Genomic DNA, 11,149 nt, shown 5'->3' with positions numbered 1-11,149 from the left:
TAAATACAGACGGACACAGAGCGCCAAGTGGCAGGCCAAGCCGAAGTCTTTTGGTTCTTCTTAGGCAACATTCTTAGTTTCACAACGAGTTTACCAGAACGCCTGCCAAACAAATAAAGACAAACTATCCTGAAAATCGTCCAAAACGCGCCGGGTGCGACCGAGCGCTTAACAAAGTAATGTTTATTAGCATAAAAGATGTTTGTGTTTACAACACATGTTTGTGTTAAACAGAAAAGAGTTTAATATGGCTCTGTCCAATGGATCGTTACGTAGCTCTCATATACGCTATGTCAAGGCTTTAGTATCGTTCGGCCGACAGATCATGATACCTATGCGGAGAGGTAGATCACTGCAGACTATAGAACGTAAATTTGTGTGCATAACAATGCGGTGACTATCGAAGACTTGCGTGTGATTACATCTTTGTTCTTCAGCTATCATCGATGCCGTGTGTACAACGTTAGTAAATTAACGCGCGTGCTGCTGGGGTACAATTCGTAGATGGCAAGCCATTATTAAGCTATTTTACAACAGCATCACCGCACGAATGCTACGACTAAGTGCATATACGTAAGTGTATGTTTATAGCTTGCTTTCTTTCTGTAAGTTCGAAGTTAATCAACGGTAACTAATTACATAGTTAAAATTTAATTATTATTATTATTAAATTAAGTAGTAATTAATACATAGCACGTAGCTACGTTAGACGCCTCTTATAATAGGATTTTTTTTTGTCTACTCTTCTTATCTTCAACTCTTTTACGCTACGCAGCTTTTCGCATCCACACTGAAACTCCTTTTTTCTATCTTGTAGATATCATCTTGTGTTAAAAATGATACTATTGTGATGATATCGGAGATCGCGATTTATGGATTGCTTTTTTCGGCGCAGCCAATAATTTACGAGGGTAGTGCAGAGATGATGATGCCCTTTTCGTTTCTAAAACGTCATCCGATAGGCGATATAAGAAGATTCTACGTCAGTGATAACCAACAACCTGACAATGTTTGTCGTACGTAAGCGTCGCTTTCTACGGCCCAGTAGCCGCTACAGTTTCTACACAATACAATATTAAGCGCATTACGTAGTTAAATTTCGTGTATAAACAAAATGGCAGTTATTCCACCGTGTTATTTTTATTGACAACATTCCCATTCAGGAATAAAAAACATTCGACAATGCAAATGATAAGCATAAGACCAATGAAAAACGCTCCCCACCCAATAAGCATCTTTTTAAGCCCGAATCCATACTTAATTAATATAAAATGCTTCATGGTACTGCGTAGACAACGTTGCCACCCGATATTGCCCGTTCATCTATAGAACAAATCAAGCATAATATATATAGTAGTTATATCCATTCTTTACTGCACATATAGGTACAGTATAAAACGTATAAAGAATAAACTGTACAATACATTTTGTCCCAATAACTCTCAATACTACACTGTCAGCATATTGTGAGATATCATAAGAGTGGCATGTCCGAAACGCAATTGATGGTCAGCATTTAGCTATCTGAACTCTTGAATATATCACCTATGTGTTTATTCATCGTTGCTTCTTCCGGACCCAGTCTTAATAGCTCTGTCGACCAGACCACAGCTCTTATACCCGACGTATCGCTCTCTCTCTCTCTATAAACAGCTTGTCGCCGGAGTTCTCAGCTGCGATATAGAAACCTGTTTGAGCCGTATTTCAACCTACCTGGCCTTAATATAGATAAATTAAACGATTCCAACGACCACGGTAATCATCGTCGCAGTTAAGTGGACCAAAAGTTAGCGTTTTTTTTAAATACTATGATAGAAAACTGAAGTGAACATAAACCTAGCCGAAGGGATCAAATCTGCAAGACACATGGAGACCAATGTCATGAGAGAAATGCCCTCCCAGAGCCCGTTTGCGTAACTAATGTGGTTTACGTTATTCTGAATCATCGGACCGCATCCTTTTTTCTAATCAAAATTTCACCGATCATGAATAGGTCATGGAATACTTTCAATCCTGTCCTTCACACAGCCCCACAACTTCACGACGGGTTGCAGAATATGCCCCAGTGGACTGAGTCATTCAGTATAATGCCGTTGGACTGGTACGCACGCTGTTACTTACAGCCAGCGTAAGTAATAAATTATGAACCTTTTTCAAATTCAAAGAGTCAAGTTTCGTTCGTATTCTGGGCAACACTTGCGCAGTATATATGTATATATATACATACATAATGCGGAAAGTTGCCCTTGTGATTATCGCAAATAGCGTTCGAAGATCGCAGAGTTTACTACGGGAACTTTATTCTGGGCTTTCATCATCTCCATAAACAGGGTATCTTCAGATGTTGTAGTTATGAAAAGCTCTTATGGAATGAAGAAGTTGAAAATTGGTTGCAAAAGAATGCGCGAGAATCAATCTGTCCCGATTATTGTCTGCCATGCAATGAGACCGGTAACAAAGCGTTCGGATTTAAAGATCGATTAACTTAATGCATTGGAGAAGGTTTTTTCCCCATCGTCGCAAGTTTCGTTCATGCAACTGCACTTTTAAATTTCTGGGTCATTTCTGCTCTGTTTTGCTTAAACGGGACAGATCCTGTAATTGTTGTTCCAGAGTTTAATATGGCCATATAAAATAGATTCTTCGCCACCGGACACATCATAAGAATGCCCGCCGACCATGACAATTCCAGCGTTTGGATTTCCTCTTGTATCCCTTGGCGTTCTTTTTCATTCAACGAATTTTTTCGAGAGCATCATAAAAATCCTCTCTTCCACGTCTGTCCTTATGTTCAAAAAGCCGAACACCTTAACGACCACGTAGGTTATATTTGTTCCCGCATTGAACACTTCTCTATCGTACGTAAATGAGTTGGCATTGACTGGTACACGGGTTCCTTCAAATACGTAAAAACAATTCGAAGATCTGTAAGATTGGCCATAGGCATCTGGATGTTAAAGGGAGAGTCCTCCGATAATTAACTGAAATTCAGATAGACTATTTTCTCGCCGACATAAAGTTAAAACCTTTCACTTCGTATAAGCAAGATCAGGCCATCGGAAGTACAGCACGAGACAACCCACAGTAGGAACATCCTTCGAGAATACACAGTTCGCAGGATTTAATAACTTTCAATAACTTACTATAAAATTAATAGTAGTGTTTGTTCTAGACACATTGAAATGACGCCATTCCTAGCAATATGCGTAAACTGCCTATCTTTGAAAAATTTCAGCACTTTTTCATTAATCAAATTATGTTTTATTATTACAATCCGAAATCGCGCCACCAATTTAGTTTTTTTTTTTTTTTTTTTTTAGATAAAAACACTGATATTGCGTGAGGAATACGCTAAAGAAAGTACTTTTTACATTACTGACTCGGCCTGAAAAGTTCATAAAGCTCTTTCCTTAACTATACTGAGCCAAATATTTAAATATCTTTTGTTTCAGATAGGTCAAGAATTTTACTAATAATTTGGTTTGTATCGGTAGCATCAAAATCAGCATACCGTAGTGATATCTCATCAGCTTTGAGTTTTTTAAACGTACCTTCGAAGAAGTTATTGCTACTAACTAAAGGGGTCATTCTCATAAGCGGAAAGTATTAAGGTATCTTATACGAGTCGTCTAGAATATGTGCGTAACAGGGGTAAAATCGAACTAGTGATTTCTAGAATAAGTGTCATCGATGCCGTAAAATGTGTGCGCGTGTGTCTAAACACGACTGTAACACATGGTTAGCCCTGCACCCCCCAAATAACCTAGACCCACCGCTAAAATGTGTAACCTAAATATCTCGAATGCTCACTCTAGCATCGAGTGATGCTAATTACGCAACCCGCTGAAAATAGATGATTTTTGTTTATACACAATAACATCGATTCCTAGTCTAGATCACAGGAATAATGATGTAACAAAGTGTAAACCTGCTCGTGTTAAAATACGAAGAATCTAGCCAGAAAAATATTTTCACTATTTTTTTGTTAACAGTTTCAACACACGACGGCTGGCAATGCTTTTTCACACTGTAGGGTTACCGATAATCGTGATTACATCTCAATTCGCAAAACCTTGTTCGGCGGTACAGTGTACCGCTGAGCCACTAGGTTCTAGCTAAATTCCTTCAGCGCCACGCCACCCCCGAAGTGAACCTTAAAATAAGCTCCTCGGAGCCGGCAATGGCGAGGGCTAACTATCACCTTCCTCGCCTGAAGGAAACCTTGACTACTATACTATGTAATAAATTTGCTTCCTTCAACATTCTGCCTACTTTTAATTTAACGTCTAAACGAACGTTACTATGTAAGTAGTTGCCGAGATAAGGAGCTTTGATCAGAAGCGCCAAACCAACTATGTTGTCTCTATGTGATCCAAAATGTCGGTTATTCTAGGAAAATATCGCTATCGAGCATTTCTTCCATCAAATCACTTCTCGTAGCCAGAAAGTCCCTCTGTAACTGTAACCGCTAGCTAGCTAGCTAGCTAGTATCCTGCTGTATAAAAACTCGGGCGCGGATCGAGGAAGCATCCCAAGAAACGCACATAAATGTCAAGTCTATAAATTTCACTGGTAGATATTTAATGGATTAAGAACGTTTCGAAGTCCAATAAACATGCTCTGTTCGTGTCAATCCACAAAACACAACTTTATTATAATAATAAATACAACTACTTCCGTCAGCTACCTTCTACAACATTTATGTTTGGGGTACATATGCCACAACCATATTGTCTACTCTGTGAATTTAATAAATTTCCACGAAGCTTGTAAAGTAGGATCCTTTCGTAAATTTCTGTTTACACGTCCCTATCACAGAAAACGATCATCTTCGCAACGAAGACGAGCTCCCTTCTTTCATACACAGCTCCGACATATGACGATAACGCTGTCCCGTGAGGTAACGGAAGTGGTAGCAAAGTTTAATAGAGCGCTTCACTGTTTTGCATAAAAATCCTACACATGGATCCAGTATATCGTGAAAGTCAACTATCACTAACCAGAGGGAGTACTAATCGTACATCTTCAAACTTTCTAGCTAAACGAAGAAAACCGAATATTGAAAAACAAATAACTTGTTAATTATAGATATTTTATTTATTATTATTATTATTATTAATAATAAATTGTTGTTAGAAACTCAGCAACGAAAACTTTTTCATTGCTTTGAGAAACTTTTCAAAACCGCATTAATATTAACTCATTACATTTGTTACTTCTGAAAGCTATTATCGTCGGTCAAATCGAAGCTATATCTCTGGTATTAAATGGATCGGCATTTGTATGTACGTGCCAAAAAATGCTTCCATAGACATGACCTGACAAATCATGAAATTGAAAACGGCACACCTGGGAAGAATTACCTTGATCCAAAAAAATTATGTTTGCAGATAAATATTAACCTGAAGAAATGACTGTCCTTTTGTTTCAGCATTCGAACCTGTAAGCACTCATTGCATCCCTATAGCACGTAAGTGTGAAGTCTATTGCCACCCGTAGTATACACACGATAGGGTTTGCATCTAAGTGGTTGGACTTGTTTTTAACATTTCACAACCAGTAAACGAAGCTCTGCGGAGCAATTGGTAGTCATCCTTGCGACCTTTTTCAAATGACCCGTATTTCCTCTTTCCCGTTTCTCTCGAACTGCTTTGTCCTAGAAAGTAGACGACTATCGAAAATCGCTTCCAACACGTCTGTGGAAAAGGCGGTAAAAAAAATTCTGACTTGCTTATCGATAGACCAAGCAAAATAAAAAGAAAAGGAAAAAAAATCGCATTAAGGATAGTTGGGTCTATATGATACATTATTACGGTCAAGTACGTAAATATTGAACAACTGCTTACCCGGATGCGGATATGGTCCAGAAGTCCTGACGTATCGCCAGCTGCGGACTAACAGGCCAATTGTTCACAACTGAATAGTAACAACGAAGCCTGCGTCGACCAGTCTTGCGGAGTCAGTCAAGCCAACAAACCTTGAGAATGTCGAGGTCTTCAAAACCCAAGTCGAGATCAAATCAACCGTTCGAAAAATTGGATGAGGAAGACCAGTTTGCGGGTAGATCACCAAAGGAGACAACTACTAACACCGTGAAATCGTGGTTTACGTCTCGCCGAAGTAAGGGACGGAAGGAAGATCCCGATCGTGAAGAACTAATATCTTCAGAAGAAGGCGTGGCCAACAACAGAAAGTAAAATGTGGTGTACGCAGAGCAAGCAGCATTAAACCGTACATGAGTTGCAAGGAATACATGGTACCATTGGTACACTGCGAAGAGTACGGCCGCACGGAGCACATGTTTATGGTGCACTAACGCGGTATGGTTGTTTACGACCAGGAAGTGTTACGGAATAGCTAGCTTGAACATAAAACTGTAGCCGGTAAAAAAATGCTGTAATAAAAGCTACATTGTATGTTGTATGTATAGTATTGTGTATATATATACGTTTTTACCATACTGCATGTAAGGTATCTAATCTGTAACCGCGCAGCTTCTACACTCTTCCCGAGCGACTTCTTATGGGAATGCCAGTATTCACGCCTTCCTGACGCCACTTGTTAGGACACGTTACATACGGACATACTACAAATGTAAGCGTTGCGATAACAGCCTAACAGTACGTTTTTACCGTAACTTCAATCTTCTATATTCCAAGGAACAGTGGTTAACGTTGCGGTTCGTGTTCAGAATACAAACGTTGTGAGAAAAAGCGACGCGTACGCGAGAAATGCGTTACCTGCAAGCACCGAAGGTCTTATCCATGCAAAACACTATTAGTACCGGCCAAGAAAACGTTCCCTCATCACTAAAGACAGATAATGATTGAGCTCTCCCAGTAAACGCTGTAAGAACGTTCGCTCTTTCTCCGAAATCTAAATCCGAAGCAGCTACTTGCGATGAATACGTTGTTTATAGCGTATACGAAACGAAAAGGATCCGAAGACTGTCCACTTCGATTCTTATCTCCTGCTCCAAGATGGACCGTACTGTTTGTTCCTAACCTTCGTAATTGCATAGACACGGGATTATCTCGTTTACACTTCATCAGTGTGATATAAAACTATAATCTTAAGGCTGTAGCAAAGCTTCAAACGACTGGTTACGCCGCATAGGGAGCAGGTCGGCTGGGATGTGCAGTACCGACAACTGTTTGCTATTAGGCAAACGTTCTGTTAATCGCTTTTCCCTAAATTTTCCTGCCTCTTTTTTGTTTCTGTTATAAACAATATCATTTAGATCGTTGCCGATAATGTTCCCCTTACATCATACAGATTTTGCTTAAGTTGTTGAACGAATCCTAACCAGGGGAGTCTAGCTATTTTGAATCTGTCAACGGGTGCTTAGGGAGTAGTTCTTCGCTGCTTGCAATAGAAAATGGTACGTATCGGTTCTGTCACTACGTTAGTAAACCGGGTTGATGGTGGTAGTTTACAACAGTTTGCGCCGTTTCAGGCAAGTGTGAACGAGCCAGAGACAGGAGCTCGACGATTGTACCGTTTTTTTCCGCCAACCGCCACACAAATGAAGGGTGAAGTTGTTAACCATATTGAAGCCACGAAAATTTTATTTGTCACTTAATTTTCAGGCAATAGATGTAAGGTGACAAAGCGTTAACGAAGAATGTACGTCTCTGCCAGTATCGATCGCTGCTGTTCCATCCTGTTTTCTTCTTAGTATTGTGTTCAAGAAAGCATTTAATATGAGCGTCGACGTTCTTATGAGTGTTATTGATTTCTATTGAAATTAAGAGACCTAAACGAAAGATGCGTACGTTGTGTTCACTATCTTATTCGCCGCCCTTTAGACTGAGCAAAAGCTTTTAGGTCAGCAGTGTCGCCTTACGCTTTGTTGGGATGAAGTAGAAACAAATTATTCTGATGCGGCCTTTGTTCAGTGTGAGGTTTACCATTATCGCCTCTTAGGACTTGGTAAAATTCAACACATGTAATCCTCGTTGGGCAAAATCAGTTTGCGTAATACTATACCTACCTAAACCTATTTTATAGACACAGAGGCTTATATATAGTTATGATCAATCAGAGTCGTATTTCATTAGTAGCAGTATAAAAGAAGCTTTTACACAGAACTAGTTTAAGATTTATTTCGACAAATAACTTTTCGCTTAGCAATGTATGGTCTGCTAAAAATGTAGGAGTAGCGTGTTTATGATACCGCCGCCTGTGCATCTTCTACGCATAGCTATTGTTGTTGAATCGCTACCGAAGCGATATTTGCATTGATTTGTACTTGACAAAATGTAGTTCCCATACCGAGAAGCAGTATGGAAGTTCAGACACGGCCATTGCTTTATATATGTATAATTATTTTTTAGCACGAAACGATATAAAACACACAGGAACTGTGTATCATCGTCTGACTAGCTGATAGACCAGAGCCGGGGTTGCTGACGCTTGTATACCAACATGATAGGCAACAGTATTCTAGTATTAATCAATACACTGTTCTAAAGAACTCTATTTTTCAATGCCACACATACATAATTTGAAAGCATCATGCCATTTTCTATATATATATATGTATATACGACCAATCATTTGCTTATTTTAGATGCCTGACTTCAGGTGAAGCACACTTACCTGTGGAACCCTAAGCGGCTAGGTAGAACCTATGAAATACACATTATGCAGCAGATGATTGTTCTCCCTGGTTGGTTTTGTAAGTATGTGTTGAGCTCAGACGGGCAAATTCGATAAATAATAATGAATTTGCATAGAAAACGGTAGACAAAGCTTTAGCTTAAATGTTAACAAATCTATAGTATAATAAAACGTAAATACGAAATCCTAAGGCATAGGTGAAATTTTTATCGTCAAATAAAAAAGTATCTTAGGTTGAAACCTATAGTCGACGCACCAACCGACCTATTTGTAGCGGGCCAAATCGACGGCCCCTTCAAGGGCATTTGACGTGACAATGTTTTCTTATTGCCGCTGCTCTATGTCCCGCTTACTCGGAACTTGCACAGCTTTGGAGTTCGTCTGAGATAATTGAACGTTTTGTTATTACGTTTAGTTTATATAGTTCTAATATATACTCTTCCATAATCATTAGTATTAAATCAATAATCATGTTTGAAGGCGATCCAAACTTTGCGAGTGTTGGCGGTTATTTCGTAACAAATGATGTTTATTAACACAATTATAATATGATTACTTTTGTCGTTATGCAGAAGACAATTGTCTATCAGAGAAACTAGCTACTAGAAATGAAGATGCGCTTGTATCGCGGTTGTAGACGTTCTGAAAACGACAACTCTACCGCTCTGTATATTAAGTATTTATTAGTAAATCGAGCATAATCCTATGACAGCCAGACACGAGCATATGTAGACGAGGTACGACGGATCTAGATCTTGGCTTTTACGAGAAGACAGGCAACGCTGCGCTAGTACAACTTTTACGGCTAGCACCAGCCGCGTCGGGGCAGTATATCGAAACAACATATATTTTCGAAACACTGCATTGTAAATACTTTAACGAAAAAAAGAGCATTATGTCTATTGAATGTTGTTCGCGTTACGGGACTATCTGGCTGTCATACATAATCATAAATTAGGCCTACACAAGATATGTACTTTCAAATGTTACTTTGAAATCGTTCAAAGTGATTTCGAAAGATTGCATCCGTTCATTCGCAGCTCGGAACAAAAGTGATCGCATTTTCTAGAGGGAAGCTTCTACCGAAAATCTGTAGTTCCCTAGAGTTGAATTTATAAAGAATAGATCACGATAACGGCATGGCAAATTAATATATATTTTGTTAATCAGATACACACCCATCTGCTACATCGAGCTGCGGTTGAACAAAGCAGAGCAACGTTTTTACAGAACTATTAGCGGTTCTTTATTATACAAACTTAAAGTGAGTTAGTGCTTTCCACGTTAGTGGAACAGTTTTGTTTGTAAGAAAATGTGTGCTACTGCTTCCATAGAGACTCCTCTATTGAAGAACAACATAGGATACCCAATACACTTCGAAATCAGATTTAGAGTATATCGCCGGAAACCTCGAGCTACTTAGAGAACTATTAACGCATTCAACAGGATAAGTTGCCATACTATGTTTTGAAACGTGCAAAGTAATATAAAACAGTTTCGTATCAATAGAGATGCTAAAATATGGTAAATATTTTAGAATTCATAATTGACAGTTTCGGCAGTAGCGACCACATATGCATCAGAAAATCTCACGCAATCTGACAACTAGTGACTATAGGGAGTACTAAAACATCTTTTACTAAAATTCAGATATCTAACGAAAAATTGATCTAGAAAAACTGTTCTGTAGACAAAGTTATAATCGACATTAAGGTTCAAGGCTTTATCCAATGAAACAAATCCGCCGGAAGATATGCTGCAATCCTGCTGCTGTCTTGCATGTTTACTTTCCACAAAGTTCGCGCTCTTCGAAACAAACGTAGGAGACCAAATGAGTAATAGAGGTCATGTTTTCGCGACGGGAACTCTTCATCGGTTGTATCAATACAAACCTATTTCTATAGAAAGTTTCTGTTCCATAGGTCTTAAACGCGGATATACGCAACGTTTCAATAAGTCAAGATAAAAAAAAGTAAGTTATCTTCTTTAGTGTAGTGTTTAAATATCATATAAAGCAGTCCTTGCTGATTGACGTAACACATGATCAACATAAACAGACAACGGATTAATATCTTAATACTTTTAAACATTATGGCTACAACTGCAATAAGAGCGTACGGAATCGCAACTGGAATGACGGAACTAGAATACCATACTTTATGTTGTTCGAAGTACCAGGTCTTCCAAAAAAGCAAGAATCTTTTTCCTTAGGCCGTTTTCCAAATCAGTTCATTCAACTCTTTGAAGTAATCGCACAGGAAGGCCGCTAATTGTCTCTAACACACCTATTACTTATATAACAATTGCGTTTTACCGTTATTACCAAGTATTTTGATATTTAGTATTTTAAAGAAGTAAAAAATGTATGTATGTACAATCATCGTATAGATATATAGTAACGCACTACAAATAAAAATGAAAATCAATTCATTTTAATCACTGGTGCGGTATGACTCCGATATTATATATTTAGCTGACGTTATAAACAATCTGCAGTTGTTTCGATATTTTCTTATTCATTCATGTT

At 38.6% G+C, this 11,149-nt stretch overlaps 1 long non-coding RNA gene across 1 annotated transcript; it reads left to right on the top strand.

The window, feature by feature from the left end:
* The first annotated feature begins 526 nt into the window (after positions 1–526).
* Positions 527–6,427, top strand: LOC111264563 (uncharacterized). Its single transcript, XR_002682929.1, has 2 exons — positions 527–573; positions 5,432–6,427. It is a non-coding gene; the product is annotated as an uncharacterized LOC111264563 (long non-coding RNA).
* The last annotated feature ends 4,722 nt before the right edge of the window (positions 6,428–11,149 follow it).

The sequence above is a fragment of the Varroa jacobsoni genome, unplaced genomic scaffold (genome assembly GCF_002532875.2).
Source record: "Varroa jacobsoni isolate VJ856 unplaced genomic scaffold, vjacob_1.0 scaffold_873, whole genome shotgun sequence".
In the NCBI taxonomy this organism is placed as follows: domain Eukaryota; kingdom Metazoa; phylum Arthropoda; class Arachnida; order Mesostigmata; family Varroidae; genus Varroa; species Varroa jacobsoni.
The sequence above is the reverse complement of the archived record's forward strand: the minus strand, read 5'-3'. Positions and strand labels throughout refer to the sequence as shown.